The following is a 22,688-nucleotide window of genomic DNA, read 5'->3' on the forward strand; positions in this document are numbered from 1 at the left end:
CTCTGTAATGTCGTTACTCTGTAACCGTGAACCGAAACCATGAAATCCAACTACTCTTGTGGTGATTGTTATGTTTTTAATCCACCTACTTCCACCCACTATCATTAAATGCTTTAATCGCTTTTGTCTCCCACGCGCTGCACCACCATGTCTGGATTTCTTATTTCTTTTACCATGATTTCAATTCGTTTCACAATGGCACTATTCAAGTTTTTTCCTAGGCAATTCAAGGTATGTAATTTTAAATCATATTCTCCATTTACAATCACAAAAATAGGTTGCAGAAATCACATGCACAATCCATGGCTGCCAAAAGAGAACAGTTCATGGTTCCCTACACATGTCACTAATCCTTTGGAAAAAATCAACCTATGCACGATTAGTCTTAATACTACTTGTATGCCAATAGTGTTCAAATTCAAGGAATAAATCAAGACAATTTTCAAAAAATACCTTCTAATGGACAATCCAATCCAATATTCATTCTTGCTGATCTTAAAAATTACCTTGTTGATGCCTAAAATTCAAAAAGCAGAGTAGGCACATAACAATGTTCATGAAACAGAATAAAGAATAGGGGAAGTCATTTTCTAGATATAACCTGGACATAATGTGGCTCAGTTTTGGTCTTGGGATTGAATGCGTGGAAGAATGAAACCCTTTGATGACATCAAGTAATCAAAACATTCATACATTCTATCTTTCTCTTCAAGTGCTTTTTCAACAACACCATTTGTAGTCATAATAATAAAGAAATCATTCTCAACTATAGCTTCCTCACATGCTCGTTTAACACACCGAATGCAATTGTTTACTTTCCATTATGGTTGCCAAAAAATAATTCTCTTCACAACATTAAATTAATGTCTTGATTTTGTAACTACACAGATGCCTTCCTTTGCTATACCAATTTTGTCAACTTTGTTTAGATTTCCTGCAATCATTGCATTTCATGATATTGTGTTTCATCAAGGCATTCTTCTTGAGACATTTCCAACATTTTTCATGTTCATTGTGAGAGTACCTTCAATATAATCTTTCTTTCACCGGCAGTTAAGAGGTACTTCACAACCTAAATCGGTGACAAACTGGTTTCTCTATTTTACATAGATGTTTATAAGAACAAAGTTTGCAGCAAAAAGGAAATACTTTGCTTATAATTGATACATGATCTTAGCTTGCAAACTAAGATTCATTATTTCAAAGATCTCAAGAGCTCCACACAAATTTTGGGTACAGTCTACAATCATTTCATTTAATTCCTTGAGATGACATCTATTTGGAAACTTTTTGTCAAACAATTCAGGTCCAATATGTATGATTCCACGTTTTTTGTGTATCAACCATTTTGCTATTTTATCTTCAAATTTGCATTATGCTTTCATGGATGTTTCAACCTCCCCCTAAACCACTGATTTAGACATTCTAAAGATAATGATTGTAAAGATCAACCATCTCCGTTAATGTTGAACACCACAGAAGCATATATCAATTTATGACTAAAATAGTGTATTTGTGCATTTTCAGTGATTATTACATATTCTATCTAAACTTTTACATGCTTTGTCTACCTGTTCGAATTTAGCATGCATGTTCATGTAGACTTCCAATGGCAACATCTGGAAAAAATTCTCTATCCTGAATGCTTTAATAGATGTCCTTATTGATATTAGGTTTTCTGATCTTCATTCTTGTTGATCTTAAAAATTACCTTATTGACGCCTGAAATTCAAAAAGAAGAGCATGCACAAAACAATGTTCATGAAATAGAGTAAAGAATAGGGGAAGTCATTTTCAAGCTCAATTCAATTTTCCTTATGTTAAGATATATATACATCAGGTTAAGATAATCATTGGGAATTAATTGGTGGATTTATGTGTCCACCAGATCTGCAAAAAATCATGATGTAGTTATCACATGACTTTGTAATACCGTTTTAATAAATGGTTACTCCTTACATTGAAAGAAAGTTAATTACAAGTTTAGCCTTCTGAGATAACATCTAAGAGTGTGATAGTTACATCATGTTACAATTTGTAGCAATTGACAACCATGTAATTTGAATGTAGAAAACCAATCTAATAGAGCTTACCAAAATGGTGTCTCTATACATGATATTACAAAGTCCAAGACTCCATGAAACCATTAAAACTGGACTTGAATTCTTACATCTGAATGGTTTCATTGAATGCAAACTCTTAAACACCTTTCATTAAAGCTTGAAAGATCTTTAAAAACTATATTTCTTGCCAAAATTAGACTGACCATATAGAAAATGTTTTGTTTATGATTTTTAAATTTCACCATGATATTCAGCTGATATTGCCCTATTTATACCAAGTGATGACCGACAGCTTGGCTTAGCATTACCACTCATGATAAACATGGTATCATTCATCATTCTCAAACATGGTGAGAAGGCCCTCACCCCTTTGCTAGGATTCCTCACTTCCTCTGCAATATGATGTTCTTCTTCCTTTATTTTCACCACCTAGATATGAAGCCCTGGCCTGCAATTCCCAAATAAATAAAGCCATTCTCTCGTGTTCCAGTTAGAGTTCATGTAATACACATCACTGCATCAATAGAATGTTAACAGTAATCCATATGATTATGAAGAATAGAGTATCTCAATTTATTTAACTGTCTCAGGAAAGAGCAAGTAATATTGAAACATCCAATTAAGAACAACTAGCTCAACAATTTGCATAGATTATTGGGTTCCCCTGCTATGCAATAGTGTATTCAACTTTCAACTTATATACATAACCTGGATATAAATTATTAGTTTATTTTCTGGATTTATTGTGTGAACAATTTTTCTCATCAACCTTTTGGATCACACTATGTGATCCACCATGAGGATGCATCCAAAAGAAAATGAGGAGAAATGAGATAGATTGCAAACCAGGAATCCTATGAAAGGGGGGTAAGAAAAGGAAGACACCACATGAACCAAGAATAGGAACACCTAACAAAAAGAGAGACTGGCCTAAAGAAAATATACTGGGATCTGCAATATTTGTTAGAATTGATACGTTGTGCAATACTTTCTTTTTTTTGTCCACTACCTCCATGGTGGTTGATAGTGTTGGTATGTTTACCATTGCACCAAGTATTATATATGTATTGCATGCTTAGTTATATTATCAAAAGTATATTGATTTTCTACCAAGTGTATTATACAATGTCTAGTTATTTTCTAATTAGATTCTAATATTTTTTTGTTGTATATTAGATGGATGTTGATTGGTCTCACATCATGGACGAAGCAGTTCAATGCCCATGTAGCGAAAAAAATTCTTATGTGGATCTTTCATGGAAAAAATATGCACTTAAAGATTCAAAACTATTTTCAGCTTGGATTGAAGCTGATAGATTGAAAGATTTTATCGAGGGAGAATGTTCAAGGGACTCATATCCAACATGCTTTCACAAAATTCATTCAAGGAAGCCCTCTCAAAGTTTCGATACAAAAAATAGGATTAATAGTTATCTAGAATACAACATGTAAGAGTAATATTCTAGCTAAGATTATTTATACTTTAGTTGTAAAGTAAAGAGTGTCTATAATCATTTGTTAATTATGCATATTATTAATATGAAGATTCTTTATGATTTCCATAGGTATTGGTGTACATTTGGACCAAAGGACTATAAAGAAAAAGATGCAACATCATTTGATCCTTCCTCTATTCCCAAATCAGGGAAAGATAGTAGACCTGGTCGCAAACATACATGATGTGGTTGTACCTGTCATTTTAGCACCCGAATCATGGTTCATAGGCCAAACCATGTATTGATATGGTACCATCAAGTTCAACATGTGAACAACAGTGGCATACCTTGTCATGGTCAAATGAATAATGCATTTTTTGGATCAAGGTCCTTCTTTGCACCATTTATTAGTAAGCAATTACATCAATGGGTCGAGTCATTGCTATTACTTGGGATGCCTGCAGATGCAGTGCATAAAAAACATAAGCAAATGGTGCATGAAAAGATGACAATATTTGAGGGTCAATCTTCTAGGGATGATTTTCTTATGATGGATGATATTGCAAATATTGATCGCAAAATTAAGTCATTAAAATACATGTATGATAGTAGTGATGCTCTTTTAGTGCAACAATGGGTTTTGGCAAACCCTGAAAAATGGTTTGCATATCAAGAGTATAGTGCCACTATTGATGGAGATGGAGAGGTCCCATTTGTGCTAGGGATTCAATTGCCAGAGCAACTTGATTGGATGCTTCAATATGGCCATAACAATATATTGGCCATGGATTCTACATTTGGTATGAATGCGATGAAGGTATATAGTGTATTGCTTCGTAGATTTAACTTTGAAATATTTACTCTTAAAGTATAGTATTGATACATTATGCTGATGTCTTATGATATTTTCAATTGTATACAATGCTTGCATTCAACTCAAAGCATATTGGGGTACCTATGGCATGGATTATTATGTCCAGATCTTGTGCACATGATATCACATATTGGATGCACATTCTTCTTCAACGAGTTCACTTGAAGAATATTAATTGGAAACTAAATGCATTCTGGTGGATGATGCAGCTGCTGAGATCAAAGCTATTAGGTATATTCTTTTAATCATTTATCCCTTTTTAATTTTTAAAAATATTTCAATGCCTTCTGTAATATAAAATTTGACACTGAGTGAAAGTATTTATGATACAGTGTGATGTATATCTGTGCACTTGGCATGTTAGATGTGCATGGCTAAAGAACTTGATTTCAAAGGTCAAAGATAATGCAATTAGACAAGAGATGTTTGATAGACTTGGATTTATCATGCATCATTCAAAAAGAAAGGATTCAACAAAGAATGAGATTCACAATTTTATTGAGGACTTTAAAGATGCACAGCCCTCATTCATTGAATATTTTAAGGGATGATGGTCTAATAGATTGAGTATGTGGGCTAGATGTTTCCATACACTTAAACATGTAGGACAAGAGACAAATGGTGTCATAGAGTCTTACCATTCACACTTAAAGAGACGATTCTTGAAAATAATCAAGCATGCTACAAATCGCCGTGTTGATTGGTTGGTACATCAACTATCAACACATGTTTATGTCTATTATTGGTGGGTGCAAGTTAGTAAAAAACATGGTTTCTATAGGAACTTTGATATTGAAAAAATTGAAAATACATCTTGGGTTCGGGCTATGAAAATTCTGAATGAGCATATTATATTCAATGACACTAATGATCACATAGCATGGGTGACAAGTGAAAGCAATCCCAATTTTTGATATGAAGTGTATAGCTCCTCACCTAGTCTATCTATGTGCTCTTGCAAATTTTTGATACAAGGATACATGTGTAAGAATGTGATGAAGGTTAACTTGATGAGAGAGAGACAAAGGAAAAATCTATCTAACAACTTGGATGTAGACGTTGATAATATTTCCAATACAATTGGTTCCATAGAAGAAGGATGCTCCAACAATCTCTCTAATTATTTGGTACTTAAAAAACATTGAGTATTTTATTATATTGATACTACGTGTTTTAAATTTTTTAAATGTGTTGCAATATGAATGTAGGTAACTGATGCATTTGAAGAGTTTGTAAATAATGAAAATTGCCAACTCTTGGAGGATTCTTCCATGCCCGTATAGGTGAATTTATAACCATATCTTTGATGTTCCAATTTTGATTATTTGATTATATAATTTCTAAAATATGTTTGCATTATTTTTGTAGACTGCTGGAAATAGAGGTGAAACTGCACTAAAAGAAATGAGGCTACAAATAACACAAGAGTTGGACAAGTTACAAGAAATTTTAACTCACGTGTCTGATTTGGCAACACTTACTTTCATTAATAAGAATTTAAAGGACTTGTCAAATAAGCTTGAGAGTAGACATATCTCATCCCAAGTTGGATTAGACCAACCAAGTGCAAATCCATTTCATGTTGTACAAGATGGGTTTGGTCACACTATTCATTGACAAAGAGACTTGATTGAGTGCATGAATGTAAGGAGAAGATCGAGTATTTCCAGGAGAATGCCTATGTTTCCACCATTGCTGCAAAATTGCAAGCATCAAAATTGGTTTGATGATCTTGATAGGGAATTTAGTGAATGAGATGAGGAACAAATGTAGATCATTGAACATGATTTTGATATGGTTACACACATGTTTGAAATTGTCCAAGATACTATTATAAGAACACAAGATTTTATTGAGAAAACATACAAGAGTGTTGTGAATTTTCTTAGCTATTTATTTCAAACTTTTTTAAGACTTTAAATGCTATAATGTGATTTTGGATGTTAAAAACACATTCTCTTTATGAAAATCCAATGTATAATTCTCATACTATAAATGTAGCTACTGTTTTTAGATTTTATAGTATGAGTTTTTCATTTTAGTGAGCTTGCTAGCATGTTGGAGATAGATCATAGAGTGTGATCCAAATCATCGATACTTAAGATTCTCACACAATTGAATCTAGAATCAGCTATGTTGGGTATTGTGTACATATTTCTCACTGGTTCTGATTAGAGATGTTTGATGCATGTGAGAGCATTTTATTTAAAAGTTTTATGAGGCCATATTTCTTCATATGGAATGAAGTAAAAAATAAAAACTAATAGCCAATTAACCTCCAAAAAGATTTTAATCTGTGCCTAAGAAACTGATAATGGGATTTTTTTTGTTTTTTTTGTTGTGCTAAATCTGGGTCAGGCTATCGACCCCATTTCACATCTTGTGGGGTAAGCCTGGACATTGTTTTTAAGATTTGTCCTTCAAGATCATGACTCATGTCTGATTGGACCCCAATATTGTAATGCTACATTGTTTCCAAATGTGTTCTAGAGTTATGGGCTGCTGGAAAGAATCGAATTGATAGTTCAATATTTAGAAAAATAGGATATGTGAGGTTGTTTCTAATGGGTGTTTTAAGTTTTCTAAAACCAGTAGGTAACAAAACATGTATGGTTTTTAATTGTGCAGGTTATTTTCCTCCAACCAGCTCCTTTGCATCCCAACATTTACAGCAATGGGCATATATGTCTAGGTATGCATTTTATTGCCACTGAATGTAGTAACCAGGTTTCTCTGCACATGTTTGGATGAAATTGGTACCCCTATTGGACGCAGCTTGGTATAAAATTATGTGTTGTGTTGCATTTTTTATTCTGTTATGATTTTTATTTTACACTATTATTCTATACAATCTTCATTCCATTAGATTTATTTTTGTTTTTGTCTCAGATAAGTTGGCACATCTTTTGTAGATATTCTCCATATTGATAACTGAAGCAACTTGTTGAGATAATGGGTGTTGCACACATTGCATAATATTGTTATTTTATTATTTTATTTTATTATGTAATGTTGTGCCTAGATGGACATGCAACATGTAAAGATTCCCATGGAATATTCTTGATGAGTTGTATTGTAACATTGTGATAATATTTCATGTAATTATTTAATATTGGAAAAAAAAAATTAAATGCCCAATATTAAATGTGGGGTCAGTGGGTTAGGTAGCACATGGTTTTAGCACATGGTTTATGTAATACCACTTAGTGGTTTTGTGGGACTTACTACTATATAAGCAACCACAAGGGTAGTTATTGTAGATAGAAAGAGTGAAGAGTAAGAAAGGCAAGAGTTGAGCGGTACAAGGCTTGACAGGTTAGCCAAAGGAGCATTTGTGAAGGTTGGAAGCATGGCATGGGATGTATGGATTCATGCTTGTTCACATAGTTTGCTCAGTTGTGGCTATGGCCATGAAGGCTTCCATGGTTGTATGGCAATGGTATTTTGTTGAATAATACATGGTGATGGATGCTTTTGGAGGCTTGGTTTTTCCCTCAATGAGGGTTTCTCAGGGTATATCTTGTGTCAAATTTTGTGCGTATGTTGTCTATTCTCTTACATGTGGATTTTAATTTTGTGTTTATTTTAGATCTATTATGGGTTATGTGGAAACAGTTATATTATTTGTTGCCAAGTTTCCTTACAAGTGGTATCAGAGCTATGATTTTATTATTGTAACCCTAGATTGAATCCATGGGAATGCATGAGAGGATAAAAGAAAAGGGCAAGATATATGAATGATTTATTGCAGATCTGAGGGTTTTGGGTTTGCTGTTATGATGGCATGGTAAAAGATTTGGGCATGTGAAATTGTTGGACAAAATATTTTTTCAGATGTTTCATTTAAAATGAGGGTTTTGGGGGGTAGCATGTAGAAATGACCTCCTTGGTAAAAACAGACCTCACCATTGGATTCGGGTCGACATTTTCATAAATTTTGATATATAATATGCCCTAGTTTGGCCATGTTAGAAGGAAATAAAAGAGTTTTTTAGTTTCAGCCCATGATGGCTGTCAAATTTAATCTCGTCAAAATTTTCGTCATTGAAAAAGAAAATGAAAAATCGCAGTGAAAATGGTAAAAAAACTGTCTTAGTAAAACGGACATAACTTTCTCTCAGAATATCGGATTTCAGAGTTCTTATAGGCGTTGGAAAGCTAATTCAGAGCACTACAACATGGTGTAGGTTTGCTTCTATAATTTTGAGATTTTGTTAGGTTTTAAGAGCCCTAAAGTCAGATGTTATTTATTTTGAGCACGAATTAGGGCATAACTTGGGCATACGGAGTCAAATTTTGGACTTCGAGTAGTCAACAAAAAGATCTTGGAGAGCTCTACACATTGGTTCAGATTTGGTGTAGGTTTGACATAATTTATTTGTTGATATATTTATCTGAACAGTTTATAAGTATATTTTGACTATGGTAACATTGTGAGTTTATGGCATTGGAGATTTAAGATTTGATGTCATTGTATACTCAGTTCATTATTCAGATTGGTCCCATGATGATATGGTTATCAATGTTTGGTTTGGATATGTATGATGACTTGTTGGATCTACAAGTTGTGCAATTTTGTAAGCGGTCTATACTTACAGGTTGCATTTATAACTTGGTTATGGGTTGTCTTTGCCCATTGATATTTCATTATTGATGTATATTCAGATTGGTGGCTTGGATTTGGGTTGTCTATGCCCTAAGTCACATGATTTTATGATTTTATCTTCATGTAGAAGGGATGAGATGTTGTTACCAGGTACAGTCATGGTGGAGGATTATGGTTGACTATTTTATGCTGACAGGTTGGACACTTTGAGAGCCAGATGCTCGATTCATGGATGTGATCATGGTGTCATGGATGTTGGCATGACATGATTGGATATACAGGTACATCCTTGATGTTCATTAGCTTGAATTTCTGATTTAGTTATGGTGGTATATCTTCTTGGTTGAGGATCATGGTTATTTGGTTTCTTTTAAGGAGCTCATGATGTGCACTTTGAGTTCTTTGATAGTTTGATGCCTTGGTTAATTCTCATGGTTAGAGGATGGTTTTTCATCATTATTTCATGGATAGCTTCGATACATGGTTTAGCGAGAGCTTGTGACAGTGATGGGGTGACAGTGCAGGATTAGTTCCTGGTTTGGTTTGGTTTTTCATAAAGGAGATGGATTTTATGATGCCATAGGTGACTTGGTACCACGGTTGAGTGGGAGTTGTTGGCATTGATATATTTATTGAGTGTTTGTAGATGTCGGAGGTTTGTCTTAGATCCTGTTGCTGCAAAAGCGTCTTTGACATTTGCATGGTGCACTTGTTATCTTCATGGTGTGTGAAGATGGTTAGATCTTGAGGACTTATGGAGTTCTTGGTTATCTTCATGGTGTGTGGAGATGGTTCTTCCTGGTATGTGGAGATGGTTTTCTTCATGGTGTGTGGAGATGGTTGCATCTTGAGGACTCATAGGGTTCTTGGCAAAGGTGTGGTTTATGCTTTTATTTGGCATGTTATCCTTGGTATGAGGATGGTTTCATTATTATGTCATGGTATACTCTTGATACGCATTTAGAGTTGTGACATGTTATAGTATGTTCATGTGGAGCATGTTATCTCTTTGGTTGAGATGGTAAGATCATGTTGTCATGTTTATGTTCTTGAGGCCATGGTTGGAACTTTGACATTGATCTTGGTTTAGTTTCTTGGTATTGAGTACATTGATCATAAGTTGGATACTTCATGCTATTGCTATGTTGCATTTGGAGTTGGCATGGATTGATTGGTTACAGGTGCTCATGGATACTTAGAGACAGTGGTGATGCTGATTTCTCTTGGATTAGAGAAGTATTTGTTGGGACGGTTGATGGTTTCAGTAGGAAGTCCGAGGGGAAGTCACCTGATATGGACTTGAGAGGAGATTGTTCTTAGATGAGTCTTGGTTGAAGACTTGGGTATCTTGATGAGCATTCTCATTCCCCACTCTTGGTCTACTCGGCGGTTTGCTACTTGAGAGGTATAGCCCATTGTTTCTCTCGCTTGCATTATATTTATGCTTGTCTTTCATGGATATGGATCTTGAGCTATGGTACATGAGTTAGTTTTGGAGGGTTCATTTGAGAGATAGTTTCACATTGATTATCTCCATGTGCATATGTTGTTAGGCTGGTTGAGTTTGGGAGATGGTTTTATATTGGGCATTTTCCTTGGATTAGGAATGGTTATTCCTTGGTTTAGGAATGGTTTATTGAGTTTGATCTTCTTGTGAGAGGCTTACATCCATGATTAGTTATAAGATATGGTTTGGGTGTTGTTGATGCTTCTTGTTGGGGTTTTATGGAGGAGATCATACTTGCATAGTTTACATCTAGAGGTGTGTGTAGAAGGACATGATATGGGTTATGATTTGCAAGATTTCTCTGGTCTTGGTTATCTTCCTGGATGTTCAATTTTTCCTACATTGGATTTGAGATTGGTTAGAGGTTGTGATCACTGGTTTGTGCTCATGTATGTCATGTGAGAGATGACATGGTTATTTATTTATATCTTTCCTCTGTTGGTTGTGGAGAATTTGGGAGACTATTGGAGACTTGTTATGAGAGTTGTTCTTGCAGGATATTAGTTTATGTATTGTGGATGTCCTTGATACTACATGGATTCACTTCTTTGAGATGTTGTGAGTGGATTGGTTATAGATTTGATATTATCTTTTGTAGTGGGAGCTTCTTGGTATATATGTGGTAGGTATTGCTCTTGAGGCTTGTGATTGCAGTTTATAGATTGGATATGTCGGTGATATAAGATTCACTTGTTATACCTTTGAGGTATGGATAGTTGGATGGGTTTGGCACTTTTCTGTGGGTGCTATTCAGCTATGGATATTTTGACAACTACGGATACATGTGATAACCTTTGGATCAAGTTTTTGTGCTTGGAATTTCAGTTGGTACAAGATTTTATGATCTTCTAATGCAACAGGTTGGGTAGTTTTCTCTTTGGATGGCTTCTATGTATGTCCAGTGGGAGTGGCATAATAGGAGGTGAGATTATTCATGTTCGAGATGCTGGATACTTTGATTTTGTTGCAAGTACCAGGATGGAGCACTTGGTGTATTTTGATCCATGATGGTGGATGTGCTGGGAGGGATTGTTCCCTTGTTCATTTATGTGGCTATGGATTGACCCTATGCAATGTATACAACAAGTGGGAGATTGTTGAGATAATAGGTGTTGCACACATTGCATAATATTGTTATTTTATTATGTAATGTTGTGCCTAGATGGACGTGCAACATGTAAAGATTCCCATGGAATATTTTTGATGAGTTGTATTGTAACATTGTAATAATATTTCATGTAATTATTTAATATTGGGGAAAAAGAATTAAATGCCCAATATTAAATGTGGGGTCAGTGGGTTAGGTAGCACATGGTTTTAGCACATGGTTTATGTAATACCACTTAGTGGTTTTGTGGGACTTGCTACTATATAAGTAGCCAGAAGGGTAGTTGTTGTAGATAGAAAGAGTGAAGAGTAAGAAAGGCAAGAGTCAAGCGGGACAAGGCTTGACAGGTTAGCCAAGGGAGCATTTGTGAAGGTTGGAAGCATGGCATGAGATGTGTGGATTCATGCTTGTTCACATAGTTTGCTCAGTTGTGGCTATGGCCATGAAGGCTTCCATGGTTGTATGGCAATGGTATTTTTGCTGAATAATACATGGTGATGGATGCTTTTGGAGGCTGGGTTTTTCCCTCAATGAGGGTTTCCCAGGGTATATCTTGTGTCATATTTTGTGGGTATGTTGTCTATTCTCTTGCATGTGGATTTTAATTTCGTGTTTATTTTAGATCTATTATGGGTTATGTGGAAACGGTTATATTATTTTTTGCCAAGTTTCCTTACACAACTTGCCATAAAATTGTGTGATGTATTTTATTCATCTTCTTATCATGTAAATGTTCTCACGACTCATACATTGAAACAAATTAGTTTAAAATTATGTCTTGAACTCTTTTCTCCTTGATTAGCCATAAAGTATTGTTTTGTATAATACTATAATCTCCAACTCTATTAAAACTGATTTGAAAGAGCAAACAGAAAATGAACATCCTAGTTAGCCTCATATCAAAATATTTTGCTAGTTGTAGGATATGCAATGCCACTATTTTACCATTCAGAAGCTAATATGTTTGTGACTGTAATTTCAAAGTTTGAAACCTTTGTCAAATGCCATATAAATAACTCTTTAGTGTGCTTTAGGATCATCACAAATTTCTATTTGGACGGGGAAATCAATTTCATATAAATGTGATTGTTTTATTTCTGATATTCATCAATTAATTTTTAGTTAAGTATTTTTATTGTGCACTGCATCCATTGTAGTATTTACAAAGCTTACCTGTTAGAGATCTTTCAGCATGTTTTGAAAATGCTCAACTATTTTATGATTTACCTATGGGCTTAGTATTTTATTTGTCTTGCTTAAATAGGCTCCAATTGTTGCTGATTAACCCTTTCATATTGGTTTACAATACAGTAATTTTGAAGTAACTTCACGGCTCATCATTTTTTATGCTTAAGGTCATCACTTACCTTAAGAGCTTGAGGTTTAAGGAAAATTCGTGGTCTTTAATTTGATTATAGTACTTTTTTGCTTTGATTTCTTGAAGAAATCATGACATCGCTTTCACAACAATTGTTTCAGTTTCGCTTAGATTGCATATCAGCAGTAACCACTCCTAGTTGAAATTTAAGAATGTTTAAAAAATGAATAGCATTCTCAGGAATGTCAAATCCATATAGAGAGAAATATAACAGTTGCTTATAATCTAGCCACTTTGTTTCCATAAGCTAGCCATATCATATGGTTATAAATTATTGTCAATGAGCAACTTTTATGATAATGCTCACTAAGGATGCTTCTCCAAGTTTACTCACTCATTTGCTTTTTACAGGTACATATATTTTATATGATTCCTGGTCTCTAGCTATGATTGTTGGCTCTATATGGATCAGCATTCTTTCAATGTTATCTAGCTCTACTGCAAAGGTTTTGTTTTGATTCCTTTAGTTCTATGTGCAATTGTGTTAGATACATATTTATATGACTGGTTTACAGAGTGTAATACTCAAGTGTTTGTGCAATGCAGCAAAGGCCCCCAGATAATGATCGCTATGTCAAAAATTGTAGAAATGGAAGATCCCCAAAAGAGACTCGCTAGCGGTTCCATGATGACAAGGCATAACAATAACTGCTGAAATTTTCTATGTGGTCATTTCACAAGTGTTTTGGACCAGTTCACAAGTTTTGATTTAGAGTTATTTCTAGACTTCATGGTCAGTTGTTCTGTAAAGATGTATTTTCACTGCTATTCCTAAAGAGCAACTATTATCTCTGGCTCTTAGTTGTGTAATGTTTGCAAACAAGCTTTCACCAAGTAGAGGCTTTGGAAGTAGGGGACAGTTTATTCTGTCTGGTAAATGTTACAAATGATAAAATACATTAATAAGAATAGTGAATACTTACCATCACATCCATTGTTCGGGATGTCTAGATGGAATGAAAAAAAAATGTTTATCTAGCGAGGAGATTCCAAAGTGTTAATTAATGCAAGCCCTTGTTTTAATTGATGAATTTTTTAGTTGTGCTTAGGTAGCATTGCCTTTTGTTGCATACCCCTAATTGTGATTTGGCAAGTCAATATCCCTCTTTTAATTGATGAATTTAAGGTCAATGTCTATTAGACAGCATTGTCTTTTGTTTTTGCACACACAATTATGATTCTGCCAGCATTAAAAACTACGATTGTTTCCTATAGTGGTAGTGATGACCTGGAGTAACATTGTTCTCCATATCTATGATAAGTAGATTTCTGGGTGTATTATGCTGGATTTTCTTGGAAAAATTGTAGTGGAAGCAAGCAGAACTTGAATGATGTAAAATATTGTTAGCGGTCCATAGGTAGACATGGAAAGATCTTTTCAGTGGTTCAATGTTATTGAAAGTGCAAATGCATGAAAACTTAGGTCGTATGGGCACGTGTACTCGTGCTACTTGAATAGTACTCTTGGCAAGCTAACTTGGGGACTTGGTGGGGCATGTTAGCGAGCTGACTTGGTAATGGATGGAAGAGTATGACCCCAAGACCCCAAAAATATTTAAGGGGATGTCAGATGGACCAAGAAATCTAAAATATATTGCAGTGTTATTTTGGAAGGCACTTGAGAATTTGAGTCAATTTACCTTTTAGGCCATCTCACCGCATTGTAGAAATTTCCACCTATTCAACTTATTGATCATTTCAATGCAGTGTGATTACTTCAACCAACCCTCATTGCGGGCTTTCTTATTGTGCTATGAATATTTTAACCATTTTTCATTAACAGTCATCTCGCTTAACTGAAAGGATCTGAACCATCCCTCCTCACGGGCTTCATTCTTGCAATGTGGGCTATTTAACCAGCATATACCTGGAAACTCTAGAAACCTATCCTTTCTTGCTCTATATTTTTTATTTACTATTTGTGTTTATATCTGGATTTGTTGAATGTAGGTAACCAATCTAGGTAACTTGATGGAGGCCTATATGCATTGGCACTCACTCATATTACCTTCTGTATTGTTTCCCTACTTTGTGGATAGAGTTGAGAAGGTTGGTTGCACCAAACGCATTAGGGTATGTATCCCTTCTCTTCTTCGTCCGTGCCTTTTTCTTCACGTAAATTTAAGCCCTTAAAATATTGCTGATTATACCAATTTTGTGCACCCTTTCAGACCTGCCTCCAAGAGCTGAGAGAGAGGGTAGCTAATGGAGAGAATCCCAAAAATTTGCATGAGCCTCCTATTGAGCCAACTCCTGGAGATGGTTAGTCCATTTTATTTCATTTATTAGATTCAAGATAGAGTTCTTCTAAATTTAATCCAAATCGTTATTGTGGCATTTTGATCATAGTCTCAGTGCTCCTAGAAACCCTACCAATCAAAATTAGTTTTGGTTTTCCAGATGACATGGTAGATGGTGAAGTTGAAGTCGAAGGGGAGCAAAAGAAAGATGTTGCTAAAGATGATATAATTGAAGAGGACTTATTTGATGAACTGTACAAGTAGGCAATATGAGAGGTAAATTGACAAACTATATATTGTAATTGATTGATTTTTTTCCTTAGCTATGCTTAGAGGCTTGTTAAACTCAATTCTACATACAGAACACAATAATATGACAATGTGAATAAGAGCTAGGGTTCCAAAATTGAGTGACTTCTTTTCAATTTAAATTTTCTTGACAAGCAATGTATTTTGTTTGTTTGGAAACAACAGATCGCCTCTAGTTAGGAGTGCACTTTGTAAAATTTAAGTGCACTGATACATGCATCAGTGTATAGGGTAATGTTCTTCCATGCTGCTTAGTGTTTTATGTCTATAATTTATGTTTTTTAATAACATTGTTTTCAGGAGATATAATCTTCAAAGATTGTTCCAGACGCTGATGTTGCCAGTCAGTCATCACCCACTATGCATACTCAAGAGGAATAGGGCATTCAACCATTGGGGAATGATGCTCATCAAGAAATGAATCAGACCCAGACTTAATTCTGAAGAACAAAAAGCACGCATGGAAGCTAACAAACTAAGGGCTTTGGAAAGGGTTGCCGCAAGGGCATCAGCCCAGTTACAATCTCAGTGAACCATATTGCATTTGATTGGAATGGTTTGGTTGACTCTCTCTAGCCAATTGCTAGCAAATCAAAACCAAGAATAGAATAAAAATGCATGTTATCAACTCAATGTTGTTTTCACTATCCATCTTCTCATCAGATCCAACTTGTGTAGCATTTGAAATTTCTTGTACAGAAAACATATATTTGAGTCAAATTTAAGCACTCTTTTGATGTTTGGAGGCCTCTAAGAATGACCTGGAGTTGGGATTATTATTATTTTTTCTTCTTGGATTGCCCTGGGATTGAATATCAGGGGCTCGGCTTAATTTATGCCATTAACTTTGTTTTATAAAGTTTGAAAAGTAGTCTATGATCACAAGAAAGATGAATTCTATCAATCTCATGCTCCTTAACAACCAGCCTTGAATGAAATTGAAATTATTTTAGTTTGAATGCAACTATTATGTGGCAATTAGTGAAGAAAGATGAGGACTAATATTCATACAATCTTCGATGTTGCAGATTGAACCTCTATTTTTTTGCGTTTGTTCTCATGGCCTCTGTTCTTTGCAGGCAAGTCTCTGTGATATTGTCCAGTTTTCACTAATCTTTGTGATATATCTCGCTTATGGAAATAAAATAAAGTTGTTTTCAGAAAATAAATAAATAAAATGTATAAGATAATACAGTTTTTGTAGGGCCCATTTGCCGTTGCACCAAAAGCCATGACTGTTAGTGAACATGGAACACCACATAATTAACCACCTGTGGGCAGGGGAGCGCGTCGCATCACCCAACAATCTCCCCCTCGACGCGCATACCAGGTGCTTACGCGGGTTGGGAAGGCACCGGGGAGATTTGAACCCATGACCAAGCCAAAACCAGGCTCTGATACCAATTGTAGGGCCCATTTGCCATTGCACCAAAAGCCATGACTGTTAGTGGACATGGAACACCACATAATTAACCACCTGTGGGCAGGGGAGTGTGTCGCATCACCCAACAGTTTTCAGGAAAAATAATAAAATGTATAAGATATTCAAAACAAATTCAAAATGAAATTATATGTAACAAGAAACATAGACAATAATATTGACTGGTTTTTCATTATAGATTTTTGCATTTCTGCTTTAAATTGTATAATTTTTTATTATCATCATTTTGAAATAGTATTAAATAAGAGATGCAATGTGCCATAGTTCCTACCAGTAGTGTACTTAGTATAAAGTAGATAGAATAGATATGATAAATAACAGATGGAGGGAGGGGGAAGAGATACATGGATAATGACTAAGAGATGAAGAATAGATTAAAGAAGAAATATGTGGAAATAGAGGGATGAATAGGTAAACTTGTACATATGATGCCTAAGGACGAGGATAGGGGTACCAGAACCTATAAAAGTAATCTCTTTGAATGCTCTGATGGTTGCATGGTGCTAAAACAGGACCTAAATAAGGTAAGGACGAAAGTTATGGACCTAAGAGGAAGGTCAATAGAACTTCTAAGTTTAGTCCATGGGTAATGGATAGCTTGACCACCTCTATCTTTTTCCACAAAGAAGATGATGGGGTTCACATAAAGAAGGAAGACATTTACAAGGGACTTTTCAAGTTGGAAAGCTTAGTTAATTTTGTTTTTGATTTTTTAAATAATTAAAATCTTAATCTTAATTTTATTCATAATTAATTTTGATGTTAAATGAATTGTAAACTTATTAATAATCATAATAATAATTAATTACAACATATAATGATTAATCTTGACTTGGGTGTGTTATGGATAAGAAAACATATAATTACTAATACTATTTGTATTTTTTAAAAATTTAAATGGATTTTCTAGAAAGATTTAAATCTTTGTTAGCGCATTTAGCTAATTACTCTTGATCTTTTACATTTAAATAAAAATCATACTAAATCATGCCAGCCTCTTCAATTTATTATATATATAATGTCATTCTATGCGTAAAAATTAAATAATTGAAATATAAATGTAGAAATTGAATAATACATTATGATAGGGGTGTTGCTTGTCCTTCACTCTTTTTGAATATCATTTTAAACTTGCAACCTCATAAGCTGTTTTGTGCAAGTCTACAATGATTGATCTATTTGTTATTAATAAAAAAAATTAAGGAAACTTTGTTGGTTATATGAGGACAAGAATTAACCTCTTAGATATCTTAACATCTTAGGCCAAAGTTCTACTTTTCTCTATGTTCTCAAAATTTGCACATTTCCCACCATAATATTGCATGCAAATTCAACTTGGAGACAATTTTTTTCTCTATTTGGATAATCTTTGTTCATGTCATTGATCTCAAAGTACTTATCAAACTCTTGGATCTAATTTAGGAATATATCAAGATTGAGCTCATCTTTAACATAGATTTTTGTTTGTTTGTTTAGTTAATGCTTCAAAAAGCATATCTAAAGGGTTTGAAGCCCTATCAACACCTAGTAAGTTCAGTAGCTCATCTTTTGACTCATAAAATAATGATTTGGCTTCAAGGTCATCTACCTTGTTAAACATTTCTTTAGCATTTCTTTTCCCCGTCTTCTCAAAATTTGCACATTTTCGATCATAGCATTGCATGTGACTTCAAGTTGGAGGCAAAAACTTTTACTCTTTTTTTATTATCTTCGTCCATGTCTTCCACCTCAAAGTAGTTCTCTAACACTTGGATCTAACTCACCTTTAAAATTAGAAATATCCACCTTTTCTTTAGAATTTTTTTTGTTAATGCTTTAATAAGCCTATCCACAAAATTTGAAGTCCTACAAACATTTACTAAGATCTCTAGTTCCTCTTTCAACTCACCCAATAGTAATTTCGATAAAGCTTGATTTTCCACAAAACATAGGTTTGAGAATAAAATAACACATCTACAATGATATAATCTAATCCCTAAGAAAGTATCTATGGATGAAGAGAAATTGTTAACTCAAAATATTGAACTAATAAAAATCAAAGAATATATTGACTTAATGGAAAATACGAAATCCATAAAGTTATACAACCTTCCTATTGGATTCTACAAATAAAAGAAAAATGGATCAATTTTTTAAGACTTCTGAATTTTGTGAGGACGTATTCAAGAAGGATTCTCTTAGATAAAAGATTAATATAGGAGTAATTACATTAATCGACAAAAATGGAGACAAGTCTTAAGTTAAGAATTGGACACTATATCACCTTAGTGAATATTTCCTATAAGATGATTGAAAAAATCTTGGTCATAAGGATGAATAACATTCTAAAGAATATTGATGAGTGAGATGAGCGGGAAAGGGAGCGGGCCTAGAGTTTTCAAACGGAGGGTTCCTTGTAGACGTGGATGCACTGCAAGGGCATCTGAGATTGGAGAGGGAGAAGGGAGTGATGAAGATGAGGATGATGCGAAGCTTGGTGTTGAGGGAATAAGATTTTGTGGGCTTTTGGAGGACTTTTTCCAGTTGGATCTGACAGTCTTGTTGTCTCAACACTCTCTTGTTGTTGGTCAAAAAACATGGGGTCAGATTGCTCGTGTGTGGTGCAATTCAGCTGTGAGTTTTTTCCTTTGGGGTGGAACTCCTCTTGGCTTTGGCCTTTTTTTGAGAATGATATGCAGGGATTGGGGTTAGGTATTCAGTACCTTTCCTACTGGTGACAATGTTGACGGGTTCCTTCTGGGTGTTGCTCCTGGCTGGGGACAACTTTCTTTTGAGGGTTGTTTTCTGGTTTTTGAGAAAGCTAGCTCTAGCCTTCTATGTTTTTGGGGTGAGAGGTGTTCCCCCAGATGTGTAGCTAGTTGTGATGGTAACATGGGCAAAGGTGGGAGCTTGGGGTTCCAAGGCTTGGTCCAAGGCTCTCATTCTCTTTGGCTCATCTTACCTTGGAATGACTTTTTTGGATCAAGGCTTTTAGATCCTCTGTCTTCCCAAGTGTTGGTGTGGAGATTTACTATCTGCATGTCTCTCCTTGCTGTTATGTTGGTAATGGCTGGGGTGGAAGGTTTCCTCTCCCCCTCCATTTGCTAGATATCAGGATAGGTTGCTACTGTTGGGGCAATCTTAGGTTGTGGAGGCTTATGTGGCTGGCTTCTCTTGGACACTACCGATTTCATGCATTAGGCTCTTGTGTCCTAATGCTAGTTAACCATGCTTGGGTTCCACCACTAGTGGGTGGTTGGTTCTTGGCTAGGAGGGCTATTCTTTGTCCTCTCACTATGAACAAAATGTGGTTACAGAGGTGGTGGGCTTGGTTTTTTGTCTCTACTCTATCTCGCATGACTTCTATGGAGGTGAAGCTATCTCATATTGAGGTGGAGATATTTTGTGAGTTGTTGGGGGTGGAGGTGACTTCTAATGTGAGAGATATTGTCAAGGCTACTACTTTTGATAGGTTGGAGGGTTGGTGGTTCCACCTTCCTAACCTTGATATTTGGACCGTTGGTGGGAGGACTCCCCTTTGTCCTCTCATTATGAGAAAAATGTTGTTACAGTGGTGGTGGGCTTGGATTTGTGTCTCTGCTCCTTCTTGCATGGCTTCTATGGAGGTGAAGCTATCTCCTATTGAGGTGGAGATCTGGTGTGAGTTGTGGGAGACTCCTAGTGAGGGGGACAATTTCTTGGTTGCTACTGCTGATAGGTGGGGGGGTTGGTGGTTCCATCTTCCCAACTTTGTTATTTTGATCTTCCATTTCCATGCTTCTGCTGTGGGGGACCCTTTCACTATTGAGGTGGGAAAGGTGACTGCTGTGAGTTGGAAGATCTTTGAAGGTGTTGGCCTAAGAATTGGGCCAAGATGGGTCCGGATCTCTAATTCAGAGAAGAAAAGGTAGGCAGCTCATTGCCTTGTTTTGTTGTTCATGTGTTGATGTTAAAAGGACCTACTACTTCTTGGTCCTAGATGTCATTTGTTTGGAGGTAGGCTGGAATTTTTAAAGGGCGCTTCCAAACCATTGATTTTTGTGTTTGGATGAATGCTGGAAGTTTTAAAGGGCTCATCCAAGTCCTTGGTTCTTGTTTTTGGTTTTGTTTCACGACTGTTTGGGGGTTTGTCCCAAGGTGTGTTATTCTCTGACCTTTTTCATTGATGGAGGTAAGTTAATATTGTAGATCCTTGGTGATCTTGGATTTGGCACTTGAGACTGTTAATTGTGTTTAGTAGTATAGTGCGAGTTGTTTGTACCATGGGCCAGCACCCTCTTGCTACTTAACTTAATCAAAAATATTCTAAAAAATATTGTTCCAGTCATCGAAATGAGATTCATTAGAGGAAGATATATTTTAGAGAATATCATTACTAGTCGAGAAGAAATCCACTAGGCTAAAGCTAATGGGAATATTTTTTCCATTGTGCTACTTGACTTTGGAAAAGCATATGGAAGGATGAAGCAACCCTTTTTTCTTAATATTCTCCAAAAATTTGGTTTCCCCCATTACTTATATAGTTTGACATGGATGCAACATAGAAACATATAGCACATGCAAAAACATTGATCCATGAGAACAACATTTCTATAGTAGATCATATGATGGAGCTATTAGCTAAAGTACAAATTGCATTGCTTAGTTTAAAGGTACTACAAGAAAGTTGGCACAAGACAATATCTATAATTTTGAAGGTACACAATGATTTTCTTTCACATTTTGGTATAAGCTTGTAAATTTTTATTTTTTTGTATTTTTTGCCATTCGTGTCAAAAAGGGGGAGTTTTATTATCATACTCCATAGATATATGTCTGGGGGAGTTGTAATAAGGAAGGAAACCCATGTACAATATGTATGAAATATGTACAAACATGTAAATGTGTTTACAAAAGAAATTTTGAAAAATAAAAATAAAAGTAAGAAGCTACCGAGCTACATCAGCAAACACCAGTCAAAACCAAGTTAAAGTCACAAATTGTTAATAGGGGGAGTTTTGACTTGTATTCTGAGTATTCAAATTTTTTGTATGTTAAGTGTTTTTGTCACTAATGCTAAAGGGGAGACTGTTGACCTCATGGTCATTTCATTTTTCTATAAGTGACTTAACACTTAATCAATTGGTTACACTGCTACCAAGCTCTACAATTGCTATCAAGCTTATCATACTATTAGTAGTGAAAACCAAGTGTTTAAGCTGATTTCAAGTCAATTAGGCAAATTACAATTCATGCCAAGCTTCATAGTGTCTATCAAATATCTGAGATAGATTCTAGTGTTTTTTGAGCATTGCAATGTCTACCAAACTACAATGGAAAAGTGTAGTGTCACCCAAGCATAGCAGAGTCTACTGAGCCTTTTAGCATAAGTGATGAAGAATGTATCATTAACCGAGCCTTGTAGTGTCAACCGAGTGATCTAGTATCTACTGAGCTCTTCAGTGTTCACTGAAAGATCAAGTGCTAACCAAGTTCCTCTTACTCAAAGTGATTAGTATGGACCGAGCTTCAATGTCAACTAAGCACCAAAGTTTGTTGAGTGTTGACAATGTTTTTTCAGTATTAGAACATCAGAGAGTTGTCTTTAGAACCCAGGTTTCAATAGCTAGTCAAATTTGTGAAGATTGTTTGAATTAGGTATTGTAGCTAAATCTAGAGAGAAATAAATGGATTGGTAGATATGTAATGCATTGTATCATATCCAAAAAATGAGAGTATGAGACAAAGCACAATAAGCATGAGTGTGT

General features: G+C 35.2%; 1 pseudogene; it reads left to right on the top strand.

The window, feature by feature from the left end:
* The first annotated feature begins 3,953 nt into the window (after positions 1 to 3,953).
* Positions 3,954 to 16,053, top strand: LOC149555431 (uncharacterized; annotated as a pseudogene).
* Positions 16,054 to 22,688: the final 6,635 nt, after the last annotated feature.

Source organism: Cupressus sempervirens, chromosome 5 (genome assembly GCF_028749045.1).
Source record: "Cupressus sempervirens isolate cs-2001-9-10 chromosome 5, ASM2874904v1, whole genome shotgun sequence".
NCBI classification, from domain to species: domain Eukaryota; kingdom Viridiplantae; phylum Streptophyta; class Pinopsida; order Cupressales; family Cupressaceae; genus Cupressus; species Cupressus sempervirens.